Source organism: Lemur catta, chromosome 1, assembly GCF_020740605.2.
Source record: "Lemur catta isolate mLemCat1 chromosome 1, mLemCat1.pri, whole genome shotgun sequence".
NCBI classification, from domain to species: Eukaryota; Metazoa; Chordata; class Mammalia; order Primates; family Lemuridae; genus Lemur; species Lemur catta.
The window spans coordinates 117484427-117500186 of NC_059128.1; the positions used below are offsets into that span (position 1 = coordinate 117484427).

At 50.1% G+C, this 15760-nt stretch overlaps 1 pseudogene across 1 annotated transcript; it reads right to left on the bottom strand.

The window, feature by feature from the left end:
- Positions 1-625: 625 nt before the first annotated feature.
- LOC123637907 lies at positions 626-15505 on the bottom strand (annotated as a pseudogene). The gene is made up of 13 exons (XR_006735089.1): positions 15402-15505; positions 14823-15021; positions 12887-13031; positions 10279-10332; positions 10060-10187; positions 8056-8177; positions 6986-7256; positions 5449-5515; positions 5121-5250; positions 1707-1840; positions 1547-1611; positions 1292-1374; positions 626-884 (listed from the first exon to the last, which is right to left on the bottom strand). The product of XR_006735089.1 is annotated as a cytochrome P450 4F2-like (transcript).
- Positions 15506-15760: the final 255 nt, after the last annotated feature.

The window sequence follows — 15760 nt, forward strand, 5'->3', positions numbered from 1 at the left end:
CAACAGTCTCGGGTGGTGGGAGGGGGGCAGGCAGGCTAAAGAGCCCTTCCCAGTTGCTGAATTTAGGGAATTTAGGAAGACCTTGCTTGAGGAGGCTGAGTCTCTAGTGAGTTTCCTTCAGTGTCCTGTTCTTTGTTCCACTTTCTCACTATTCACCGTGGAGATCTGGAGTCAGGGGAGAGGAGTCTCCATCAGACTCCAGTAGCATGAGATGCACCACCTGTAGGTCTCCGGAAAGACAGGGAGAGGGAGAGAGATTAAAAGACGGAGAGGGAGAGGGTGAGAGAGACGGGGAGAGGCCAGTGGGGAGGGTGGGGGGCACCTGCGGTCCAGAATCAGGGACCTGCCTCTACTGTTTACTCCCTGACTCAGAGCCTCAATCTTGCCCCTTAAATCCATCCTTAAGTTAGTCCTCCTGCTCAAACACCTCCATTGGCTCCCTATGGAGAAAGTTGACACTTGGGTTCTCAGAGAACGCAGGATCTGCTGAGGGCCTGTGTTCAGCCAGAGAGGCAGTCAGGACTTTGGGCTTAGAAACACCAGCCCCACCTCCACCCACCCACGCACATGGCCCTGGATCCCCGGAGTCCCTAAGTGCCCCTGATGGCTCTGGGTGAGGCTCAGGCACAGGTGACGCAGTTTTATTCCTGGGCGTCTGCAAAGGCAGGTGGGAGGGTTGGAGTGGGTCTTAAGCCTGCAGCGCTGAGTCACTGCTGGCCTGTGCTCAGCGGCTCCACAGCCATCGGCTAGAAGGATAATTTCTGGCTTCCTGCGCGGCTCCCTGTCGTCAGGCAGGATGCGGAAGCGCAGCAGCATGAGCGCCAGGACCACCTTCATCTCGGTCATTCATCTCGGTCATGGCGAAGGTCTGCCCGATGCAGTTCCTACAGGTGGAGGTGGGGACTCTGACTGCACCCAGGACCCCCATCCGGGCCCCATTGCACCTGGAACCTGGCCCAGGACCCCCACCATCACCCCAATCAGTCTGAAGGGCAGAAGGGGGTATAACCGTTCCTGGGACCTCCACGTGGGCTTGCATGTGCCCCGACCCTGGTCCAGATTCCAGCCCCCAACTCACAACAGCAGATGGGAAGGGGGTTCTGAGCACATCGCGGTCCCCTTTTGGACCTACACAACCTGGTTCCGTGGACCTTTGTCCACAACCTCGGAGGAGGGGTGGGAAGGAGGGCTGGAACTCTGACCATCTACAGTTGACCCCTTTTGCCCACTGTCATGCCCAGACCCCCACACCCATCACCCCATCCCCACCTCACACACCCACTGCCCTCACCTGGGCCCTGCAGAGAAGGGAACAAAAGCCAGAGGTGACCGCTCCTTGACGTTTTCTGGGTCAAAGCAGGAGGGGTCATACACCTGGGGGCGAGAGGGAGGCAGGCTTGCTGGGTGGGTCTCCCAGGACAGCCAGCCTTGGAGAGACAGATGAGAGTGTCCGGTAGTAGGGGGAGAGAGGAGATCCGGCATTTCCCTGTCAAAGCCCTTCCCTCTGTAGGACCCTGGAATGGTAAAATAGGGAATCAGTCAGCACCTCAGGGTCTGGCCACACAGCTGGGTTGTGATGGGTCCCGAAAATACTGATGAGGCAGATGACACCTGGACGAGAGGAGGGAGCAGTGAGGACAAGGCCCCACGGCCTGATGGGCCCCTCTTCCTGTCCAGGAGCCTCCTCCCCCTGCCGTTGTGGTCACCTTTGGGGATGACCCGGCCATCTGGGAGCACAATGCCCTGGGTGCAGCAGTGGGAGATGACAGTGACTGGATGATGCAGCCACAGACTCTCCTTAATGCACATGGTCAGGAAGGGCAGTTGGGCCAGGTAGTCCCTGTGGAAACACCCGCGCCACCCCCCCCAACTATTAATCAGGGAGCAAGGAGAGAAACAGAATCCTCCAGCCACTGTGTTTCCAACCGAGAACTTTTCTCCCTATAACAGAGTAAGCTCCACAGGAATCAAATATTTGAGAATTAAAAAGCAGGAAAAATTAGAAGAGCAGAGAATTAGAAAAGTACCAATGCTTAGGCAGGTAGTTCTAAAGGTCATTTCTCATGAAAAAACAACAATCAAAAGCCAAATGTAAAAAGTTAACAACTTTACATAAAAATAAAGAAAATACACTGTAAGAAAGAAAATACACTCTCAGAAAGAAAATACACGGATCCAGTGTTTTACACTTATTTATCACTGTACTTGAGATACTAGCAAATGCAATTAGATAAAAGGAGAGTAATGCAATTTGAAATGTAGGGGTAAATGTATCATTTAGGCAGATACTGATATGATGCTTAGAAAACCAACGTGATTCCACCGGGCAAAACTTATAAACATTGGAGATCCAGTAAGGGAGCTCAATTCTTTTCCCTAATCTTTCTCCTTTTGTGTAGCTATTTAAAATGTCAATGCCTGAAACATTTAACTGTTTTAAAATTTGGAAGCTATAAAATATTACCCACTTCTATGGCTCAAACCACCCATTTCCCACATATAGAAAACACAGGTTGCATAGGCTGTTTTGAATGCATTCTTCCATAGCTACATTCAATCATTAGAAAAACATATAGTAGCACACTACATACCATATGCACTGTTCTGTGTCATTTATCAATCTATTCTTGTATATCTCCTGGGACTTTTGTCAAAATGGGATTCTCCCTACTCTGTAGCTATAAAATAATTTTCACATGGTTTAGATCTCTTAGGATTCCTTGTTTTATACATTACAAATACTTGATTTATGTGGACATTATCTTGTCATAAGACAGCAGAAGAAGGTTGAAATGACTTTTTTCCAGGCAGTTCCCAGTTGTCCCAAGAGCTTTTATTAAATTATCTATAATTGATAGATTAAATGATCCTATTGATGTGAGACACCATATGTAGCATTTACTATGTTCATTGGGTACAAAATTTGTATGCATAAATCATTAGTTTTTATGTAGAAATGACAAACATCTGGGAAAGATAATAAAAGAAAAGATGTTAATAATAATGATGGTGATGTAAAATACTTGGATTAAAATTAGCAAGAAACATGAAGTCTCTATATTCCAAATGAACTTATAAAGTTCACTCAAGCCAAATAAAAGAGATATTTCTCCATAGCAATGAAAGTATCTAGGGGTTAATTTAATGAAACATGCATAAGATCTCTAAGCAAATATTTTAAACTCTATTAAAAGACTAAAGATTATTTGATTAGATGGATATCAATTTTACACTCTCAGAGGGCATGTGTCAATATTATGAAGTAACCCATTTTCCATAACTATCAATCAGATATTCAAATCAACCAATAGGATATATTCACTTTGAATTAAAACCTACTTGATTTTGGGGGGAACTGATATACTTACTCTAAAACTTTTCTGGATGAATAAAACATTGTGAAGAGCTAGACCAATACGAAAATAAAATATTAAAGAGGGAGGAGTCACTCTACCATAGTCTAAGACCCATTACAAAGTCAGAGTCATAAAACTAGTGTGGCACTGCTGCAAACACAGAAAAGCAGACCCATGGACAGAACAGAGAGCTCAGACACAGACACATGAATGAGTGAAAACTTCACGTTTGGTAAAGGAAGCCCCACAAAACCCTGGGAAATGGATCGACAGTGTTACTGTAAAAGAAAATTTGGACAAATTTGACCTTGCAAAAATTAATCAAAAGTACCCCCACTCAAAGTTAAAAGGCAAGGTTTTGCAATACAAAACAGAAAAAAAAGATTAATTTTAACACACATTCTTAAAAGTAAATATTTTTCAATGATCCAAAGAAAAAGAGCAAAAAGAAATGACAACCACACTTATAAAAATGACTTATCAACATGTGCAGAAGATGTTCAATCTCACTCTTATGTAAAGAAATGTTCATTAAAAGAAGAAATATGAAAATTGACAAAGATTTAAATTCGATAATACAACAAGGCTATTGGTAAAATTAGGGGAAAGCTGATAACTTTAAACTCAGCTAATAGGAAGGGATCTGTAATTATAAGCAAAATTGCACAACACAAATCGTCTTTAATTCAGCAACTGCATTTCTGGGAATTTGTCCTGCAGAGGTGCTCCCACATGTAAGCAACGGTCACTGTACAGGCACGCTGACTGCACCACGTTTAACTTAGCAAAAGTCTGAAACAACCCAAACATACATCAATGGGAAGATGTTTAGATAAATCATGGTACATCCACGCAACAGACTACTACACAAAAGGAGGAAATAAGGATCACTAGTCCTATCACAGACTGCAGCTTGGAAGTTAAATCAGTACAGAGACCCTGTGAGGCAATTCAGCAACATCTATCATAATTGGAAATGTTTAATTAAGTGTCTTCAATGTAACATAGAGTGACCTGAATATGGAATGTTATGCAGCACTCAGAAAGAGCTGTAATACACCCTGCTGAGTTAAAGGAACAAGTTACAAAATGTGTGTGTGTGTGTGTGTGTGTCTGTGTGTGTAATACCAAAGGACAAAATATATGTGGATATACACATGGAGATATAGATAGATAGACAGATGGACAGATAATAGATAGCAAATCCCTAGCTCTAGAGACCCCTCAGGAGAAAGGAGGAGGATTAAGTTGGGTGGGAAGAATGTCAAGGATAACCCTAGTCTTCTCTGTAATGTCCCATTTAGTGCAAGAAGAATGTGTTGTTATCATTGTTTCTCCAATTTAACACTCATTTTCCCTGTGCTATATACACACAATGAAATACTAATCAGCCTTAAGAAAGAAGGAAATTCTGTCATTTACAATAGAATTTAGACATTATGCTAAGTAAAATAAGCCAGGCACAAAAAGACAAACACTGCATGATCTCACATATCTGATGCATCTAAAATAGTCAAACTCGTAGAAGTACAATCACATATTGTCACTAATTTTCTCAGCAGTCCAGATATTTTTGTCCCCAAAGCTTGCAACCTTTCCCCTGGTAACCAAGCTGTGTACCAAATCCTGCTTGTGGTCTCTGCTCACATTTCCACTAAGCAACAGTAGCAAAATCAGCTACAGAAACCATCTTCCCGCTTCCCCACCTGGCAGCAGAGCCAATGATAACAGGCTCAAGAACAGGCCATGAGGACCTGCACTCACCATTCAATCTCCATAGGCTCGCGGTCCCTCAGCAGCTCTCGCACCTCCTGCCGGCAGCGCTCCTGGTGTTCCGGGTGCCTCGCAAGGTGGTACAGGACCCAGGAGAGACCACTGGCCGTGGTGTCATGGCCTGAGGGGCAGCCAGGCAGGCTTGAGTCTCTGGGCTTCTCCAGCACCAGGGTGTGGACAGCGCCCTATACTGAGGCTCTCAGGGAGGATGGGAGGAGGGAGAGGATGGGCAGAATGGAGTGATCCAGGGTCCACCCACCGCATCCCTGGGGATGAAGAGACCCCTGTCCCCACTGTAGTCCCACACCGGGACCCTCACCCTCAAACATGAAGGTGTCAGCTTCCGCTCTTATGTCCTCATCTGACAACTGCTTCCCATCTTCATCCTGGACAAAGAAGACAAGATCCCCCAAATCACACTAGCATGTACGTACGGCTCCTGAGTCTAACCTGAGACAATCTCAAAGATTCATCCTCCTTCCAGAAGCCCAAGCCCACCCAGCACTCCTAGACCTCTCCTGGTCACCATTGCCAGAGCCCTCACCCCACAGGCTTCCTCCCTGGCTTCCTTGCCTCCTCTTTTGTTCCTGGTGGGAGAAATCAATGACCCATGAAAATGTTTATGTTTCTGCATGATGAGAGATTTCTCAGTAAAAAGTTCCTTACAGCCTGGGTTATAGGATGATGAAATGGCCATATTCCTTGGAAGTCAGAGATTAAGTACTCCTCCAAAGATACTTGCTCATATTCTAGAGTAATAAATCCAGAGAATCTTATCTGCCTTGGACACATTTGAGTTGTAAACCTATACACTTTGGCGTCTCACTGGAGATGATTTTTGTTATGCTTCAGAGAATTAAGAAAAGTTATTTTTCTCTCTCTTTCTCTCCTTCCCTCTCTCTCTCTCTCTCCCTCTCTTTCTCAGAAGAGGGAATGTGCCAGGTGCCCTATGTAAGTTCCAAGACTCATAACACAGGGACCCTGTCTTGTGGTGCAAAATCTGCTGCACATACAGATGGAAGCATTGCATCACCTTCGGAGGCATTTGGGATTGGGGAGCCAGTGCTGCAATCCAGCTCTGGCTGCTATTATTGCCATGAGTAAGAAATGGGCTTCTCTGATCCAGGGGTTGCATCCGTCAGAATAGATATAGACATAGACCATGCATAGACATCCAAATAGAAACAAAGACATGGGCAAAGACACAGACATAGACACAGACAAGGACATAGAAACATGCACATGCATACACATAGACAAAGATAGACATAGATGAAAACATAGGCATCAACATGGCCACAGACACGGACACAAAGCCACAGACGTAGACACAGACACATTCACATACACTGAGACACAAACACATAGACAAGACATACACATAGTTAAATATAGATGTAGATGTTGATATACGGATAAAAACGTTGCAGACTAATTTCTTAACTTGTAAATAGAGTAACATCTCAGACTCTTCACAGTTTCAGACTTAGCAGTAAGTCTCTGTTGTTCGCATTCCAGAGAGTCATCTCCAAAACCTATCTCAACCTGTCCCTCCCATTTGCAAAATAAATTCCGTGACTCCCCTGTGCCCTCTGGATCAAGTCAACATTCTTCAATTTACATAAATTTTAATTCTTTCCTCATTTCTTTGTTTGTTTTTTATAGACGAGGTCTTGCAGTGATGTCAGGCCAGAGTGAAGAAGCTACTCATAGGCGAGATCATAGCACACAACAGCCTGGAAATCCTGCGCTCAAGCAATCACCCTCCTCAGCCTCCCAAGGAACTGAGACAACAGACGTGCACCACTGCACCATGCATCATTCTAGCACTTGAATTCAAATCCCAGGAAGCCCACCTTGCTCAGCAGGAGCACATCAATGAAGTCCAAAGTCTTGCTCTTGGCTTTGGCCTTGAGGAAGTCTTCAGTATCCTGATTGAGGAGAGTTCGGCGTCGCTCGTGGATGACTGCATCTGTGAAGTCGTGCACCAGGCGGCAGAACTTGAGGAAGTGGTGCCCACTGGTGGTGAGATAGTACAGGAAGTCTATGTGCTGTAGGATGTGCTGGGGCCTTTTTGCCAGAAGGGCAGTGAGCTCCAAGATGGCAGCAATGTGTTCACTGGGCTTCCTTCAGGATGAGGGAATAAGGGAGGAAACAATGTAACCTACTTTAAGGACCAAGATCACCTCCCAACAGAACCCAGGATCTACCTCCCATCAGCAAACTGAGGCTCCAGAAACAGGTGGCCTCACAGATACACAGGGGATAAGCTGTGAGACTCAAAGCCATTAATACAAACCCTCTTCTCTGCCTGCATCTACCTCTGTGAGCTGCCCACGTGCCACTAGGTTCCCAGAGCATAACTTGGACATCATGCCCCTCTTGTCCTCTGTCTCCTACTCAGTATCCAGTCCTGCACCTTCTCCTTCCTGAAACTGTCTACACAGGTCAGACCTCATCCTCTTCCAACTGGTGCATGGCCCAGACCCCACCCTACATTCTTGCATCCAAAGTCAGATTCATCTAGTGTCCACATGACAGTCAGTTCTCCACAGAATTCAGCTCTGACCGTGCCCATCAACAGCTCAAACACCTTCAATGGCTCCCTGGGAACCTCATGAAAAACTTCATACCACTCTGCCTTGGTTTTCAATGTCCTTGAGATCTAGCCCCTCTCTACCTCTACAGCCTCATTTCTGTTGTCTACTGCACATGCTCTGTTCATCCTAGGCTCCTTTCCTTTACTCAGACAGTTCCAAATACCTGGAAAGACCATGCTTTCTCTCTCCCTTTTCCCAGCCTTCCAAGCAGAGCTATGACACAACTCTTCAGGGAAGGCTATTCTGGTTATCCTGGTCTGTCCTCCTACCCCCACCTATACCCTTGGGTCCATGGCCAAGTTCCCATGCCCTGAGCAAGGACTCACTCCTGACAATGGCTGTCGAAGCTGAAGATGCATTTCTGCAGACTGTCCAAGGTCATGAGGCTGATGTGCTCAAACATGTCCAGGCAGGTGCTGCCCTCCGAGGCCAGGCGCTGCCACTTGGCCTGGACAGAGAAGGGGACAGAGCTGGGGTGGGAACCTGACTCCCTTGAACCCTTCTCCAAACCTAACCACTGAGATGGACTCCCCCAGAACCAGCATCTTGTCCTCGGCCCCAGGAACCCATCTGCAGGGAGAACAGGGTTTAGGGGGAGGGGGAGCAGAAGCTGTTATTACTTGGAGATGAGGACCCAAGGCTGGCAGTCAGGAGACCTGAGTTCAAGTTCCAGCTCTGCCTCCTATGCTCTGAGTGTCCTTGGTCAAGTCCTTGCCCTCCCCTAGGTCCCACCTGCCAAATCTTCAGTAACAATTAAGTTGATCTGCTTTGGTGCCAGACAAACAAAACAGGTTAGCACCCCTGCTCCACCACTTCCAGATCACTTACTGGCTGCATAGACTTGGGCAACTCCCCAATATCTCTGGCCCTCCATTTTATCATCGATAATGGGGCAAAAATAATCTCTCCTTCCTAGAGCTGTTAAAATTAAATTACAAAATATACGCTCATATCATGGAATTGGTGCATGGCATTGTTTCTGGACTAGGGAGAGTACACAATAAATGTTACATTTTCTTGGTTCTGTTGTTACAAATTGGATATGAAAATATCCCTATGTTGGGAGAGGCAGTCCTCCATGGGCCCTGAGCTTCCTTGCTGGGCATGCTAAGGAGGCAAAGCCCTCATGTTCGCAACCTGGGTCACTTCTCAGACTGGTGTTTGCAGAGAACAATCTTGAGGGATAAGGTAATGACTGCCCCTGGACACATGTCACACTTCTGTCTGCTTGCTGTGAAGATTCCCTAAGCCTACTGCTCCTCCCATGTAATGCAATAGACTACTTGAGCAGGCATCTATAGAATACCACCGGTGTCACCTCCACGGGATTTGGGTGGCTTGGAGAAAGGATGCAAATGAACAAGAAGCATATACTGCTTGCAGGGCCAAGAGTAATAAGCTGCCCTTTGTCTCTGACCCTGGAGTCTCTTGTCTTCTGGCAGAATCCATGAAACAGTAACAAGTTAACTATCACCTTGCACATAAAAAAAAAAAAAAAAAACCACTGCACTTCACTAAACCCTTATTCCCAATTCTTCACTTCTCCCCATAGCCAAACTCTTCACAATGTTATTTTTTGGCAACTTCCATTAAGACATGGAGCCTATTTTACCCTTCTTTGATTTTGTGCTGGACTTTTGGCTTTCTATGGCCAAATACAATGTAGACAAAATGATTAGGTAGTAACAGTAAAATACCTAAGACTCAAGAAATATTGCACCCTCCTCTCACTTGGAACCCTGTCTCTGCCATGCAAACAACGATGCGATTCCTTCCTGAGGGAGAGATCAAATGCAGGGCAGTCCAGTTGTCCCGGTTAAGAACATCCTAGATCAGCCTGAAGATATCCAAGCCCAACACATGTGAGAGACTGAGCCAGGGTCAGCAAAGCTGCCTAATGCAGCCACAGCTGATCACACACCATGAGGCATCCCTTCTACACCCACAATGAGCCAACTGTCCTGTATACATAGTAGCAATCACAAAGCCCTACTGCTCTAAACCAGTTGCACAGTTGGTACTCAGCAATAGCTACTATGCAGTCATCGTCATCATCATCATCATCATCGTTCTCTTGAGTTGGCAGGGCTTCCGTGAGAGAAACATAGAAACTGACATCTTCTGAGCATCCACGTGTACCAGGGACACACCTCCATTGCCACCTTTTAATCAGGGATTATAGACCCATTTCACAGCTGAGGAAAGCAAGGCTCAGAGAGAAAGAGCAATGACCCTATGCCACCCAGTAGACCGCAAACTCCAGACCAGATCTGTCTGAGGCCCCTTTGACCCCAAGGATCCAGTTGGGACCCTGGGCTCAAGGAACTCACGTGCATGATGTTTGTGCTCTTGTTGAAAACCTTCACGTAGGGCTTCAGGATGTTGAAATGGAAGGCAGGAGTCAGCATGCGACGGTGGTGGCTCCACTTGTCACCAGCACTCAGCAGGAGTCCATCCCCTAGTAGGACAGCCAAGGGCAGTGAGCAAAGGCAGCACCTTTTCCTCGCCCCACAAGGCTGTCCCCACCCCCTTTGCCTGCAGTTACTCACCCAGCCAGGGCTTCAGGAAGCTGTAGAAGAACATGTCCTTGGGTGCAATGGTGGCTGGGCAGAACAGGGACCATCAGGGGACATTGAGAGGGGGAGGGGAGGGACATGGGGAGGGGGGGTGGAGGCTCCCAACCAGGGCTTGCACTTCCACCTCCAAGCCCAGCATAGCAGGAAGGGGGCCAAGTATGAGGATGGGGGAGGGGAGAGGGGCCCAGACCAGGCTACAGAAGCCCAGTAGAGCAATGACATGGCACAGCATGTCCCAGCACAACATGACTTGGATCCTCAATGGTGCAACACGTTCTGTGACACCAAAGCATAGCTCAACAATCCACAAAACACCTTCGTAGGGATTTAGGACATACTCTCTCTACCAAAACTCATTGACATCTCCTGACATGGACCTGGAACATGTGACATGGCCCTGATATGTGAATATACGACAACCCCAACCATGACACAATGTATTCTAACATGGAACTGAGATGGTCTGACATGACCTAAGTGTGTCAAATAGATGGTCTCCAGATAGGAATTAAATATGGTCCCTTTAATGTCCCTGACGTGGCACAAGTGTGATCGAGACTGTTTCTCAGACATGACTTGAACATACCCTAAGACCCGCCTCAGATAATACTCAAAAAAAGTTCCAGACAGTTCACAAAAGTACTCTGGTTCCCAGACATTGGGCAAGCCTCAAACATATTCTACACGTGACCAGCAGGGGACAAAGACAAACAGAAACAGTTTCTCAGACAAGAACCAGAAACATCTCATGATGCCTGACATGACGTCAGCCACAGCTGAGCCCCAGCCACGACCAGCTCCATGCAATTCCAGCTGTAAACATACACCAGGTGGAACCAGGACCCAGGGGTAATTATAAATGTGACAGGATGTGGCCTTACAGCAGACACGGCCCTACAGCAGACATCACACAGACGCGCCCCAGACATGCAGTGGCATCTCCAGCACAGCCCCTCCTGTCTACATTCAGGTCACGGGGCCAGCTGGAGGCAGCACAGAGACCTCAGCAGTGGGCAAGCTGCAGCCAGGGCAATGTCTGCCTGGAGCAAAGAGCATGGGCTTGATGCAGGTGGGGTGGAAGATGCGCACAACGGCAGGCCAGGGCCCCACCCCCAGAGGCACACATCCCCAAAGGTTCTCGCCAGGCCCTGTGCGTATAGGAGACCTTCCTCTGAGCTCTGAATCTGTGGAAGAACAAACAGGCCCCAAGTCATGCTCTTCCAGGCTTCCAGACACAAGGACCTGCCAGGTAGAGACCCAGACCCGAGCCCGGGGGATCCCGTGCAGCATCTCATCAACCTCTCTGTGCAGATCCTCCCCTGGGCTCCCTCCCCACGTCCTCTCTACATGACACTCTGAGTCCTTCAGTTCCAGGGGCAGAAAAGGTCTTTCCCCATTTGGATTCCAATCACCATGATCACCTGGGTTCTGCTCCCTCCCATTTCCGGGTAAAGAGACTGAGGCTCCAAACCTGAGTCCCTTGCCCATGGTCTCCCCCGCAGTAAGTGGCATGACTGATACCTGAGCCCATGACTGTCTGAATCCAGGGCCTGAGTCTTTATCCATCACCCTGATTTGTGCCACCAAAACAATAACTCTGGAAACTCCACACGTGCCAAGATTGCACAATCACAGTCACAGTGATTGGATGAAAACTTAGTCCTGTGACTCACACCCGGACAATTAAAGTGAATCATGGTTCATCTGTGGAAACTCTGGGAGAAAGGAGAGCTTTCCCATAAAAACTGACCACCAGGGACTCCTCATTGACACCAAAAGGAAAGGGCTGCTTTGAAAAACACGGTGACACAGAGAAAGGTGAAACCAAAAGGGGACAGATTGTCTATGACACTGATACCTGGAAGCAGCCGTGCCTGAAGGCCAAGCTCCCTGGAATATACACTCAATCAATCTTTTTTGTTTGCTTAGAATAGATGGGGTTGAGTTTCCATCACTCACAACTGAAAGAGACCTCAGTAGGCAGAGGAAGCCAGGACCTGTCCAGAGTCACTCAGCATTTTGGAGTCAGAGCTATGATCTCTATTGCTCTGGGCCTGGGGGTGGGCAAGGCTGATGCTAGGCCTGGCAGGGGTCCTCAAATACTAACAGAGCCCACTGCATTACCCTACCCTCTTGTTTAGAAAATTCATACTCATCATTCCAGACTCAGCTCCAGGAACTCCTCCTCCAGGAAGCCTGCCAGCCTGGCCCAGCTGTTCTCCTCTGAGCTGTCACAGCCCTTTCCCCTCTGGCCCATTCCTGCCCAAATGAACTTGGAGATGTCTCTGTCCATATCCATGTCCTGAAGCCTGAGGGTTCCCACAGGACAGAGCACTGGATTGGTGTCTCTCACGGCCCCAGGGGTACCCAGAGCACCAGGACGGGGGCAAGATGGCAGTGCAGGGAGGGGACACTGAGGTGGGGGTTGGTGAGTACATGAGAGAAAGACAGCGATGGCTGAGAGGGAAGAGGGAAGGAGGGGCTGGGGCAGTGCAGGGGACGTGAGGAAGCTCAGGGGAGGACCAGCCCGAAGCCCTTGGATGTGCCATGGCGCCCACCACCAGGTGTTCCAGATGGGTACCTGAGGCGCTGAGGACAGACCGGATAGTGTCAGGGTGGCACAAAGTGATGATGGGGGAGATGGGGCCCATCCAGGTCTTAAAGCTCTGAGGGTAGGTGGCCACCAGCTGAGTCAGGACCCGCATCCCCTGCTCTGTGGGAGTGACCTGCAAGCAAGGCAGAGCTGTCACCTCCTGTGATGGTTAATTTCAGGTGCAAACATGATCGAGCTAAGGGTTGCCCAGATAGCTGGTAAATATAAATTCTGGGTGTGTCAGCGAGGGTGTTTGCAGAAGGGATGAGGAGTTGAATGGGTAAACTGAGGAAGGAAGATCTGCCCTCCCCAGTGAGGGCAGGCACCATCCAGTCCATTCAGGGCCCAGAGAGAGCAAAACGGTGGAGGACAGGACTTGGCTCCGTCTTCCGGAGCTGGGACATCCACCTTCTCTGCCCTTGGACCTCAGAACTGCAGCTGCTCAGGCCTGTGGACGCGGACCGAATGACAGCTCAGCGCCCTGGGTCTCCAGCTTGCAGACGGCACAGGGTGGGACTTCTCAGCCTCCACAGTCACATGAACCAGTTCTCATAGTAAATCCCCTCTTATCTCTCATCTCTCTCTCTCTCTCTCACATGCATGTGCATGTGTGCGCATCTCGCTATCTCTATCTCCCTCCCCCACATATACATGCATACATATATGTACATAAAAGTTAAGAGGGGGTATAACCTATTGATTCTGTTTCTAAGGATAACCCTAATACAGAAGGTCCCCCTTGAAGCCTGCAGATGTGGCACAGTTCCCCAGTGACCAGTGTGCCTGGATTCTGCACAGGTGCAGGGAATCTCTGCTTCCTCCTGCTCCTTCTCTCAGCGCTGTCTCCAAGCCCCAGCGGTGCATCCCAGGGCAGAGGAAGAAGCCTGCTCTGAGAGAGACCCACCTTAGCCCAGAGGAAAGATTTTCTTGTCCTGGGAATGGTTCCAGCCCAGGGGCAGCCATATGAAGTACTCCCCACAAGGGGTTTTGTGGGCAGCAGTGTGGCCTCAGCACATGTCCCTAAGGCTGATTTCCACATCCTTTCTTCACCTGCCTGGTCCACATGGGCTCCGTTTCCTTTGGATGAGCTTCTATTATTGGCCGACCTCAGGGGAGCAGACGGGAGCTCTCACTGTCCATCAGGACAATGAGTCCCACCTGTGAGCACCTTCTGCAGCCCGCGCTCTGAGCATAGAGTGTGCTGTGCGCCCTCCCACTGAGCCTACAGACACGCCCATGGCCCCTGCCGTAACAGGTGAACAGACTGCGGCTACAGCCCCCAAAGGACAGAGCAGGTCCAAGTCAGAGGCCAAGGTGTGGGAGGGGGTGGTTAGGAAAGGCTCCTGAGAGGGGAAGGGAGGGGCCAATTTTTATCCAGGTTGGGCAACAGGACCCGCTGGGACATCTCAGTGGGGAAGAGCAGGTAAGAGGAAGCTGCCCAGGAAGGGCAGGGGTGGCACACTGTCCCCACCTGTCTTCTGGGCCAGCGGTGCCCCTGTGTGTTTGGGGGCTGGGGCAGTCACAGCCCAGAGAGGGGCAGACACAGGACACGGGCCAGGCAGGGGGCAGACCCCGGACGGTGCCCCTCAGGAGGCCTCAAGTCCCGCAGCGGAGAATTGGGGACACCGGGGGTCCCCGCTCTGTGCAGCCCTCCCCAGGAGCCCTCACGGTGCACCAGTGTGGGAAGACAGGCAGGAAAAGGATGCTGAGCAGGCTGGGCTGGGAGCACAAGGGGGGGACAGAGGCCTGGGACAGCGCAGCAGAGCAGCGAGGCGGTGAGCAGAGGCGTGAGTGAGCCGCCGCCCTCGCTTCTCTGCCGTCCCAGACCCCAGCCCACCTCCGCCCCGGCTCCCTGAGCCCCTTCCCGGCCCTGGGGACGTCCACCCACCCTGACACCCCAGCCCCGTCCTGCTGCCACACTCACCAGGCCCAGGTGACCCCAGAACCAGCTCCGCGTCGGGGGCTGCGGGAAACAGCGGAGGCGGCTGCAGGTGCCATAGAAGGCGTAGGTCCAGGCCAGGACGCGGGCCAGGAGCCAGGAGGCTCCGACCAGCAGCAGCAGCAGCCACGGGGAGGCGGCCACCGGCCCCAGGCCCAGCCAGGACAGGCCCAGCTGCGGCATCCTGCAGGGCAGACGGGTGCAGGGGGAGTTCCTGAGGCCCAGGGGAGGGAAGGGGGCTCCAGGGCCAGTGCAGTGGGGCAGGGGCGGGAAGGGGAGGGCTCAGAGATGGGTAAACAATGCCTGAGAGCTAAAGTCCAGAAAGGCCAGGCCAGAACCTGCAGCCAACTGGCCTCCGGTAACCTGGCAAAAAACCCAGAAAGGGACAGAGAGAGGCTGATGACAGTCAGAAAGGCCCAGCCTGAATCGCAGGGAGTCTGCAGGGGGCTCAGTTTCCAGGAAACCACCATTCCCAGGGCCACATCTCTGGAGCTGCCCCAGCTTGGGCAGCCCCTCCCCATCCCGGGCCTGGACCCCCCAGGCCCACCATCCCCAGCCTGGCACCTTCTCTCAGGAGCAGTTTGTCCACACAACCTCCTCGTCCCCCTGCTGGGAGGTCTTTGCCCCTGGGCCATGAAAAAGGGTGGCTGAAGGAGGGCTTGGCTGAACCATGCCCGGGCAGGCAGGTGGCCAAAACATGGGGCGGGGAAGCAGCTGGGTGCACAGAAACAAGCTCAGGATGACACAGCACAAACACTGGGCCCTCAGGACCTCCAACGTGGGGCGTGGGGGTAAATTGGGGGTGATCAAAGGTGACTCTGAGCCCCAAGGTGTACAGTTGCCCATGCGGTGGGTTGAGACAGGACCACTAGGAGCAGAAACAAAGAATCCAGCCTCCCTGGGGGTTACCCGGGTCAGGTTCT